The sequence below is a fragment of the Cherax quadricarinatus genome, chromosome 81, assembly GCF_038502225.1.
Source record: "Cherax quadricarinatus isolate ZL_2023a chromosome 81, ASM3850222v1, whole genome shotgun sequence".
In the NCBI taxonomy this organism is placed as follows: domain Eukaryota; kingdom Metazoa; phylum Arthropoda; class Malacostraca; order Decapoda; family Parastacidae; genus Cherax; species Cherax quadricarinatus.
Window position 1 is genome coordinate 9,892,290 of NC_091372.1, and position 12,500 is coordinate 9,904,789.

Genomic DNA, 12,500 nt, shown 5'->3' on the forward strand with positions numbered 1-12,500 from the left:
CCACCATCCTTCACAACCATCATCCCTCACAACCACCATCTCTCACAACCACCATCCTTCACAACCACCATCCCTCACAACCACCATCCTTCACCACCACCATCCCTCACAACCACCATCCTTCACAACCACCATCCGTCACAACCACCATCCTTCACCACCACCATCCCTCACAACCACCATCTCTCACCTTTTCCGTCCCAATGTACCTTTAATCTCTCGTAGCCAGACTCTACAGGAGACGGATTCGAACCTTTGTACTCGACACAAAACTTTTTTCCACTGCACTCCAGCAAAATGAATCGGTAAAGACAAAAGGGGGAGCCGACAATTGTTTATTTACTCTAGCATGGGAAAATCCGTATTTTAAAACATTTTACCCACAGTAAAAACCCACTGTGGGGCTTTAAGTGTCTTTAAATGAGAAGAAATAACCGTGAAGGTCCCGAGCACGGCCCTTGAGGTACTCTAGCTATTGTTACAGGTATATAGGGCCATCATAACATGTGCCGTTATGAGTTAAGCTTACGACGGCTTCATATTATTTAACTTATGTTTACGTAATTTCACTCTTGTTTCGTATAGAGAATTTGATGCACAGTGTTTTGAATTAGAAAAATATTCACTTTGGGAGGTTTGTGGAGATATGGTGAAGAGAGGTAGGAACACCTACCTTGGAGTGGTGGGGTTGAGATACTGAGAGCTGATGTTAAACGGACTGCTGACTCCTCGAACAGGATGTGGAGGAGGAGGAGGTATGTTCTTCCTCCTGGCTAGTCCTAGACATGCACCACCACCACGCATCTGTACACACACACACACACACATTCAGAGATAGGGTGCAGGAACAAGTGGACACAACTGCAAAAACTAAGATGAGTCATAGGGATGTTTATTAAGTATTTCTTCAGCCTTAGAGTTGTCAGGAAGTGGGAAAATCTGGAGAGTGAAGTAGTGGAGGCAAGATCTATGCATAGCTTTAAGATGAGGTATGATTAATATCTTGAAGCCTGGAGAGAGTGGACTTAGTAGTGGCCAGCGAAGAGGCCGGGCGAGGAACTGTGAATCGACCCCTGCAACCACGTATGAGTACACACACACACACACACACACACACACACACACGTCAGGCAGGACTACAAAGAGACCTGGACAGGCTGGATGCCTGGTCCAGCAACTGGCTCCATGAATTTAACCCCGCCAAATGCAAAGTCATGAGGATCGGGGAAGGGCAAAGAAGACCGCAAACACAGTATAGTCTTGGTGGCCAAAGACTGCAAACCTCACTCAAGGAAAAAGATCTTAGGGTGAGTATAATACCGAGCACATCTCCTGAGGCGCATATCAGTCAGATAACTGCTGCAACATATGGGCGTCTGGTAAACCTGAGAATAGTGTTCCGATACCTCAGTAAGGAATCGTTCAAGACTCTGTACATCATATACGTCAGGCCCATACTAGAGTATGCAGCACCAGTTTAGAATCCACACCTGGTCAAGCACGTCAAGAAATTAGAGAAAGTGCAAAGGTTTGCAACAAGACTAGTCCCAGAGCTAAGGGGAATGTCCTACGAAGAAAGGTTGAGGGAAATTGGCCTGACGACACTGGAGGACAGGAGGGTCAGGGGAGACATGATAACGACATATAAAATACTGCACAGAATAGACAAGGTAGACAAAGACAGGATGTTCCAGAGGTAGGACACAGAAACAAGGGGTCACAATTAGAAGATGAAGACTCAGATGAGTCAAAGGGATGTTAGGAAATATATCTTCAGTCATAGGCAGGCAGTGGAATAGCCTAGAAAGTGACGTAGTGGAGGCAGGAACCATACATAGTTTTAAGACGAGGTTTGATGAAGCTCATGGAGCATGGAGCACTCAGTGAAGAGGCGGGGCCAGGAGCTATGACACGACCCCTGCAACCACAAATAGGTGAGTACAAATAGGTGAGTACACACACATTCACAACGCTGTATACAACATATTTCAGGCCCGTATTGGAATACGCACCACCAGTATGAAACCCACACCCGATCAAGCATGTCAAGGAACTGAAGAAAGTGAAAGGATTTGTAACGAGACTATCCCCGGAGCCTAAGCTAAGGGTACGTGCCATGAGGAAAGCTAAAGGAAGCTATTCCTGGTGACATTAGAGGAAGGACCAGATGTGATACGATATCGAAGAGTTAAATACAGAGAGGAATCGATATGGTAGAGAGAGCGAGGAAGGGGTAGTCGGGAACACAGATGGAAGTTAAAGACATAGATATCTGAGCCACAGGGATGTCAGGAAGTATTTCTTCAGTCAGAGAGTGGTCAGGAAGTGCAACGATGGTTAAGTGGTGGAGGCAGACTCCATACACAGTATTAAGAGTAGGTACGACAGGGTCCACGAGGCTTGGAAAGAGTGAATCTGGCAAACGGCAAGTTGAGAGGCGGAGCCAGGAGTTGAGACTCGCTTATTTGACTTAGAATTATCAGCTGTATTGCCCTTGTGGCTTAGCGCTTCTTTTTGATTATAATAATAATTAGAATTATCAGTTCATCCTGTAGGCCTACCAGTTATTTCTTCCTAAGAAGGACCGTAGTGGAACTAAGCCAGTCTGATTACATGGCTTTATTGGGACATTCTGGGTTACTAAACCTCTGGGTTAATAATCCAAACAAAATCCCCTAAGTGCGTACGCAGCCAGTCCTACGGCCACTGTTTTGATTACTCTTCACTAATTGTCCACTTATTGAGGAATATAGAGATAGTGACCTATGTTATATGTCAAGATATCTTATAAGATAGTAGACATAATAATAATAATAATAATAATAATAATAATAATAATAATAATAATAATAATAATAATAATAATAACAATAACAATAACAATAATCTTTATTTCCACAAGTACATGACACAACTTACATATATGTACGCCTGTAAACCCTTTTGGGGCCTAGTTCCTATTCCTTTTTTGTATCCATTATCGTCCACAGGCTAGATATGAGGTGCACAATAAACTAGCCACTTCGGTGGCAAAATCTATTGTTATACCTGCGTATGGCTGTTTCCGGCGAGGAGAAACATAATTGTTCTATTCAGAATTCTTTGTTGATATTGAGGAACATACGAAGCAACAGTTACCGAAGTTAATGTGAGGGTTATTACCATCTTGTCTCACAACCCACACCTGTCAATACCTCTGACGTAATCCGGAGCATTTATCGAGAAGACGGTTAGTACGCCAGTTGGACGAAATGTCTCAGTGAGTGCCATAATCTTCAGTGTTTTATTCACGAGGCGCAAGCTGGGTTCTTGAGGCGAAACCTATACGCACATTTCCCCTGCTTGAACCAAATAACATGTGAGGCGTAGTGCCCTTGTGTTCATGTGACGGAGGACGGAACACACACACACTCAGCTTGACCACCCATGCACGCACCACAAGGGATACCTTCCCATGCACGCACCACAAGGGATACCTTCCCATGCACGCACCACAAGGGATACCTTCCCATGCACGCACCACAAGGGATACCTTCCCATGCACGCACCACAAGGGATACCTTCCCATGCACGCACCACAAGGGATACCTTCCCATGCACGCACCACAAGGGATACCTTCCCATGCACGCACCACAAGGGATATCTTCCCATGCACGCACCACAAGGGATATCTTCCCATGCACGCACCACAAGGGATACCTTCCCATGCACGCACCACAAGGGATATCTTCCCATGCACGCACCACAAGGGATATCTTCCCATGCACGCACCACAAGGGATACCTTCCCATGCACGCACCACAAGGGATACCTTTCCATGCACGCACCACAAGGGATACCTTCCCATGCACGCACCACAAGGGATATCTTCCCATGCACGCACCACAAGGGATATCTTCCCATGCACGCACCACAAGGGATACCTTCCCATGCACGCACCACAAGGGTTACCTTCCCATGCACGCACCACAAGGGATACCTTCCCATGCACGCACCACAAGGGATACCTTCCCATGCACGCACCACAAGGGATACCTTCCCAAGCACTCACAAGGGATACCTTCCCATGAACAAGGGATACCTTCCCATGCACGCACCACAAGGGATACCTTCCCATGCACGCACCACAAGGGATACCTTCCCATGCACGCACCACAAGGGATACCTTCCCATGCACGCACCACAAGGGATACCTTCCCATGCACGCACCACAAGGGATACCTTCCCATGCACGCACCACAAGGGATACCTTCCCATGCACGCACCACAAGGGATACCTTCCCATGCACGCACCACAAGGGATACCTTCCCATGCACGCACCACAAGGGATACCTTCCCATGCACGCACCACAAGGGATACCTTCCCATGCACGCACCACAAGGGATATCTTCCCATGCACGCACCACAAGGGATACCTTCCCATGCACGCACCACAAGGGATACCTTCCCATGCACGCACCACAAGGGATACCTTCCCATGCACGCACCACAAGGGATACCTTCCCATGCACGCACCACAAGGGATACCTTCCCATGCACGCACCACAAGGGATACCTTCCCATGCACGCACCACAAGGGATACCTTCCCATGCACGCACCACAAGGGATACCTTCCCATGCACGCACCACAAGGGATACCTTCCCATGCACGCACCACAAGGGATACCTTCCCATGCACGCACCACAAGGGATACCTTCCCATGCACGCACCACAAGGGATACCTTCCCATGCACGCACCACAAGGGATACCTTCCCATGCACGCACCACAAGGGATACCTTCCCATGCACGCACCACAAGGGATGTCTTCCCATGCACGCACCACAAGGGATATCTTCCCATGCACGCACCACAAGGGATACCTTCCCATGCACGCACCACAAGGGATATCTTCCCATGTACGCACCACAAGGGATACCTTCCCATGCACGCACCACAAGGGATATCTTCCCATGCACTCACCACAAGGGATATCTTCCCATGCACGCACCACAAGGGATACCTTCCCATGCACGCACCACAAGGGATACCTTCCCATGCACGCACCACAAGGGATACCTTCCCATGCACGCACCACAAGGGATACCTTCCCATGCACGCACCACAAGGGATACCTTCCCATGCACGCACCACAAGGGATACCTTCCCATGCACGCACCACAAGGGATACCTTCCCATGCACTCACCACAAGGGATACCTTCCCATGCACGCACCACAAGGGATACCTTCCCATGCACGCACCACAAGGGATACCTTCCCATGCACGCACCACAAGGGATACCTTCCCATGCACGCACCACAAGGGATGTCTTCCCATGCACGCACCACAAGGGATATCTTCCCATGCACGCACCACAAGGCATACCTTCCCATGCACGCACCACAAGGGATATCTTCCCATGTACGCACCACAAGGGATACCTTCCCATGCACGCACCACAATGGATACCTTCCCATGCACGCACCACAAGGGATACCTTCCCATGCACGCACCACAAGGGATACCTTCCCATGTACGCACCACAAGGGATACCTTCCCATGCACGCACCACAAGGGATACCTTCCCATGTACGCACCACAAGGGATACCTTTCCATGCACGCACCACAAGGGATACCTTCCCATGCACTCGCCACAAGGGATACCTTCCCATGAACGCACCACAAGGGATACCTTCCCATGCACGCACCACAAGGGATATCTTCCCATGCACGCACCACAAGGGATATCTTCCCATGCACGCACCACAAGGGATACCTTCCCATGCACTCACCACAAGGGTTACCTTCCATGCACGCACCACAAGGGATACCTTCCCATGCACGCACCACAAGGGATACCTTCCCATGCACGCACCACAAGGGATACCTTCCCATGCACGCACCACAAGGGATACCTTCCCATGCACGCACCACAAGGGATACCTTCCTATCAATGTACAATAAGATTAGTCTTCATGGTAATGTATCTGCCAGGCAGGAAGGAGATACAGCTGTATTTACTCACACAGTAACCTTGTTCGACTCACTAGAAAACTGACCCAGGGTTAAATCCGAGGCTGTGGGAGACGTATGAGTAAGCCTCCTTATAAACCACGAAACGGCTGTGTCCTATAACATCCGTGGTTTGTTTGTAGTTATGTTATTACGATTTCATGAGTCATGAAAACCTCCTTACACCAGTTGCCCATGTTAATTTGGCAGTAAATAGGTGCCTGGGTGTTAGACGAATTGTGGGTGGATTTCTGGGTAGGATGAAGCGTGTACACAACTCTCCTTACTCTTGGATAACTCAAAATAGACAAATATTCGCTCATTTTCCCGATGAGGGCATTTAGTCTTCTTCCCAAGAATGCCACCCACGAAAGACGAATAACGTGGCCCGGTGGCCTGGTGGCTAAAGCTCCCGCTTCACACACGGAGGGCCCGGGTTCGATTCCCGGCGGGTGGAAACATTTCGACACGTTTCCTTACACCTGTTGTCCTGTTCACCTAGCAGCAAATAGGTACCTGGGTGTTAGTCGACTGGTGTGGGTGGCATCCTGGGAGACAAGATTAAGGACCACAATGGAAATAAGTTAGACAGTCCTCGATGACGCACTGACTTTCTTGGGTTATCCTGGGTGGCTAACCCTCCGGGGTTAAAAATCCGAACGAAATCTTATCTCTTATCTTATCTTAACGTCAAAATACTTATTTACTGCCGGGTATACATGGGCAGCAGGTGTAGTGAGAACTGCCCATACATTTCAACATGCCCAGAATGTCACACACCCAATATAGACAATAACAACGATACTTTCAAAGGCCAAAAAAAAAAAAAAATTCTTTTCCTGAACGCGAAATTTTCCTTAAAAAATGTTATCAGATAGAATCTAAATGTCAAAATATATAACGGGATCCACGCCGCGTTGTTATTTGTCAGCCATGCGTGGAATTTTTTTTTTTTTTTTTTTTTGTGTGTGTGTGTGTGTGTGTGTGTGTGTGTGTGTGTGTGTGTGTGTGTGTGTGTTAGTTACCATTTTGTCCTAGGCACATGTCGATTCGACACTAGGCCTGTTGTATATGAGTGTGTTAGTTAGGTGTGTGTTTGTGTGTGTGTGTGTGTGTGTGTGTGTGTGTGTGTGTGTGTGTGTGTGTCTGTATGTGTGTGTCTGTATGTGTGTGTCTGTATGTGTGTCTGTGTGTGTGTGTGTCTGTGTGTGTGTGTGTCTGTGTGTGTGTGTGTCTGTGTGTGTGTGTCTGTGTGTGTGTGTCTCTGTGTGTGTGTCTGTGTGTTTGTGTGTGTCTGTTAGTTACCATTTATTCCTAGGCACATGTCGATTCGACACTAGGCGTGTGTGTGTGTGTGTGTGTGTGTGTGTGTGTGTGTGTGTGTGTGTGTGTGTGTGTGTGTGTGTGTGTGTGTGTGTGTGTGTGTGAAAGAAAACTTTCTCTGGGGTTTCACGCACAACAGTGGACTGGCACACTAGTTTCTAGTTACTGCTATTCTTTATACTATGTTCATGTTATTCAGTATTCTCTCTCTCTCTCTCTCTCTCTCTCTCTCTCTCTCTCTCTCTCTCTCTCTCTCTCTCTCTCTCTCTCTCTCTCTCTCTCTCTCTCTCTCTCTCGTAGTTAAACACACGTTAACAGACAATTAGGACAATTTATTACTGACAGGAGTCTGGCACTCGCAGGGTGGGAATGGGGGTCCATAATAAGATTAAGCTTATTCTTACATAGATATACATAAATACAGTTACATAAATTATCATACATAGCAGCATATGTGTACATTATCCTCCTAGATAACCCAAAAGAAAGTCAACGTGGCTCCCTACGAAAGCGAAAGACTTGGCAGGTTATGCAATATACTCCCAGTGAAAAGTAGGGGCGCCATTCTTCTTCTTGATTCGCAGGAGCTCTCCCGGCCCGGGCCTTTACCAAGCGGTGGCCCGGCCTTGACTCCCTCCCTGTCTTAGGAGTATCTCAGACTAATGTCTACCATGGGAGGAGGTACAAGTACCTCCCCATCTTCTAGGACCAACTATCCCCAGGCCTAGCTACATTCCCCGCCCTCAATGGGCTCGTAGGGAGAAGCTAGGCCTCTCTGGTCTGCCATCCCAGCCCCAAGGGGGCTAATGGGAATGGCAGGCCTGTGAGCTCCAAGCTCTGGCTCAGGCACCTACCCTGCCCTACAAGAGTGGGTCATGGTGTCGATCTAAAGGCGCCATTATTATTATTATTAAAGATTTGCCGGTATTCTCCCGGCCCGGGCCTTTTCCAAGTGGTGGCCCAGCCTTGGCTCCCTCTTTAGGGAGTGTCTGAGACCTAAGTCTCCCATGGGAGGAGGCACAAGTACCTCCTCATCTTTGGGACCAACTGTCCCCAGGCCTAGCCACAAGCTAGGCCTCTCTGGTCTGCCATCCCCGCCCCAAGAGAGCAAATGGGAATGACAGTCTTATGAGCTAAAGGCTCGGGCTCAGGCACCTACCCTACCCTAGAAGGGTTAGGCATGGTGTCGATGAGGCGCCATTGTTACACTAAGAGGAAACCAAATAAGTGTCCGGGGCCCAAGACCGTTTGTAAGTGGTTATTCAAGTATCATTAATAAAAACATTGATATTTCGCAACATTAATCACGTTTAATAACGTTTTTCATGCATTTATTTTTAGGAAATGCAAAATTATCCACCAAAATTAGAATATTTTTGGTGAAACGCATTAGTGTAAGTGTTTTTAAATTATATATATATATATATATATATATATATATATATATATATATATATATATATATATATATATATATATATATATATATATATATATATATATATATATATATATTAATGGACATGTTGATAAATTAGACACATGTGCAATTCTTGGGTATCCTTATTGAGGAAACGTTTCGCCAAACAGTGGCTTCATCAGTCCATACGTAGGAGAAACTTGAAGAACAGGAGGAGAATGAGGTAATCAGTCCCTCAACCTTGAGTCGATGTGTTCAGTCCATCAATCAAGATTGATGGACAGGTTTTAAAACCAGTTCAGTCTACTTCAACACCTGTGATAAAGCGTAGGTTCCTCGGGGACACTAGAAGCGGAAGAGGAAACGAGATCGGAAGATCAGGTAGTGTACAGTGTCTCACTTGACTGATGATACAAACGAAAGGTTCAAAATTACGCTAGTTTCTCTTCTTGACACGGAAGGTGGTTTAGTGTCCTCTAGTGCTGGTGGTGGACACGGTAGGTGGTTTAGTGTCCTCTAGTGCTGGTGGTGGACACGGTAGGTGGTTTAGTGTCCTCTAGTGCTGGTGGTGGACACGGTAGGTGGTTTAGTGTCCTCTAGTGCTGGTGGTGGACACGGAAGGTGGTTTAGTGTCCTCTAGTGCTGGTGGTGGACACGGAAGGTGGGTTAGTGTCCTCTAGTGCTGGTGGTGGACACGGAAGGTGGTTTAGTGTTCTCTAGTGCTGGTGGTGGACACGGAAGGTGGGTTAGTGTCCTCTAGTGCTGGTGGTGGACACGGTAGGTGGTTTAGTGTCCTCTAGTGTTGGTGGTGGACACGGAAGGTGGTTTAGTGTCCTCTAGTGCTGGTGGTGGACACGGAAGGTGGTTTAGTGTCCTCTAGTGTTGGTGGTGGACACGGAAGGTGGTTTAGTGTCCTCTAGTGCTGGTGGTGGACACGGGAGGTGGTTTAGTGTCCTCTAGTGCTGGTGGTGGACATGGAAGATGGTTTAGTGTCCTCTAGTGCTGGTGGTGGACACGGAATATGGTTTAGTGTCCTCTAGTGCTGGTAGTGGACACGGAAGATGGTTTAGTGTCCTCTAGTGCTGGTGGTGGACACTGAAGATGGTTTAGTGTCCTCTAGTGCTGGTAGTGGACACGGAAGATGGTTTAGTGTCCTCTAGTGCTGGTAGTGGACACGGAAGATGGTTTAGTGTCCTCTAGTGCTGGTAGTGGACACGGAAGATGGTTTAGTGTCCTCTAGTGCTGGTAGTGGACACGGAAGATGGTTTAGTGTCCTCTAGTGCTGGTAGTGGACACGGAAGATGGTTTAGTGTCCTCTAGTGCTGGTGGTGGACACGGAAGATGGTTTAGTGTCCTCTAGTGCTGGTAGTGGACACGGAAGATGGTTTAGTGTCCTCTAGTGCTGGTGGTGGACACGGAATATGGTTTAGTGTCCTCTAGTGCTGGTAGTGGACACGGAAGGTGGTTTAGTGTCCTCTAGTGCTGGTGGTGGACACGGAAGATGGTTTAGTGTCCTCTAGTGCTGGTGGTGGACACGGAAGATGGTTTAGTGTCCTCTAGTGTTGGTGGTGGACACGGAAGATGATTTAGTGTCCTCTAGTGCTGGTGGTGGACACGGAAGGTGGTTTAGTGTCCTCTAGTGTTGGTGGTGGACACGGAAGATGATTTAGTGTCCTCTAGTGCTGGTGGTGGACACGGAAGATGGTTTAGTGTCCTCTAGTGTTGGTGGTGGACACGGAAGATGATTTAGTGTCCTCTAGTGCTGGTGGTGGACACGGAAGGTGGGTTAGTGTCCTCTAGTGCTGGTGGTGGACACGGTAGGTGGTTTAGTGTTCTCTAGTGCTGGTGGTGGACACGGAAGGTGGGTTAGTGTCCTCTAGTGCTGGTGGTGGACACGGAAGGTGGTTTAGTGTCCTCTAGTGCTGGTGGTGGACACGGAAGGTGGTTTAGTGTCCTCTAGTGCTGGTGGTGGACACGGAAGGTGGTTTAGTGTCCTCTAGTGCTGGTGGTGGACACGGAAGGTGGTTTAGTGTCCTCTAGTGCTGGTGGTGGACACGGAAGATGGTTTAGTGTCCTCTAGTGCTGGTGGTGGACACGGTAGGTGGTTTAGTGTCCTCTAGTGCTGGTGGTGGACACGGAAGATGGTTTAGTGTCCTCTAGTGCTGGTGGTGGGTCACTCAACTGCAAGAGGGACACATTTAGTTCCTCTCTACAATTAACTCTGTAAATAATCTGTAATAAATTTGACTGAATATATGTATATATATATATATATATATATATATATATATATATATATATATATATATATATATATATATATATATATATATATATATATATGTCAGCATAGTTGCTGAATCCCCTTACATGTGTTTTATAGATTAACCGAGCATTATAGTACCATCCATGTGCTTTATATAGAAGATCCCTGGGCCTGTGACTGTATGACATCACGGGATGCAGCATGAGTGAGAGGCTCTGCCTCGTCCTCACTCCGCGTTTTATTGCCTGTAATATGTTCTACAACTCGATATATATATATATATATATATATATATATATATATATATATATATATATATATATATATATATATATATATATATATATACCAGACGTCTCCCACCAAGGTTTGGTAACGTAAAATTAGAAAAAATCACCATCATTCTCCCAGTAACTGTGTTGTGAGTAGTGCGCAGATATAATTAAAAGAAAAAACAGCTATGGAAATATAGCTCTGACCGGTCGTCCATATGATTAAGACTGGTGTCGGGAGACACTTGTCTACTGACGAGTGTCATAACAGCAACTACGACATCCCGAGCCTTCCTTCAGAGTGCAGAAGTGTTCCTCCCACTTCCAGAACTCTTAAGTTCGACTAACATGCTCTCTGGCCAGTATTTAGGTAGCTTCTGTTCCTGCAGATGAGTTGCCCCAGCCACACGCAAGATATATTCCCAGCTTACTTTTCAGTTTTTCGTAATTGATCTCATTTGTCTCAGTTGCTCTATCGATCGTGTAGTTGATTTTCAGTTGAACTCAAGCTCAAAAAACCCGGCAGAATAAGCCCAAGTTCTTTTTTAAGATTTTTTTGTATACCTTTAATGAGCCTCGAGATTCTTGCTACTCTCGGAGCCCGACTATGGGCCAGGCTCGTCTGGTGTTAACTTAGAATTCCACAGTCAATTTCTCCCAAATATCAGAGCATCTTGACATGATTATGATGTGTGTTGGTATTTTGACCTCGAATGTAGCCAATATATCAGCTAACGCGTATATTTCGCTACACAACACACTAGGACTCTGTACGGTAAACCTGATGGAACAATCGAGTTTTAAGTGACTTATCCGAGGGCCATGAAGGGTCTTCCTGTCACAGGTCGAAAACTTTTAAGTTGTCGATTACTGGTTCCAGGTTGAGGCATCAAGAGAACTGTTCCTGCGTTAGATATTACGTCAAAATGGGCTCTGATGTAGTTTGTTAATGACTATAACCATGTATAGGAGTGTAGATGGTTCATTACCTTTGTAACTTACTCTGCTATCAAAACTCTGGGGCCCAGTCCCTGGACCCATTATGTACCTCTGTAACCTTTTGACTACCACCCACAGGATGGGTATGGGGTGCATAATAAACATACTAAACTGTAACTGATGTGTTGTGTAAGAACTACAAAATTTCTCAGTTCTTGGTCCTTATCTCTGGTGAGGTTGAAAAATAGACAAATGCAGATTAATGCGATCCCTTATTGACTA

The 12,500-nt window shown here is 46.7% G+C and overlaps 1 protein-coding gene across 6 annotated transcripts in view; it reads right to left on the reverse strand.

The window, feature by feature from the left end:
- Positions 1-798, reverse strand: part of LOC138855107 (serine protease inhibitor dipetalogastin-like) — a 30,490-nt gene extending 29,692 nt beyond the window's left edge. The window contains exon 1 of one of the 6 annotated variants that reach the window (XM_070102361.1): positions 674-798. The gene's annotated coding sequence lies outside the window, so the exon portion shown is untranslated. The other 5 variants (XM_070102375.1, XM_070102365.1, XM_070102370.1 and 2 more) reach the window with 5 other exon arrangements.
- Positions 799-12,500: the final 11,702 nt, after the last annotated feature.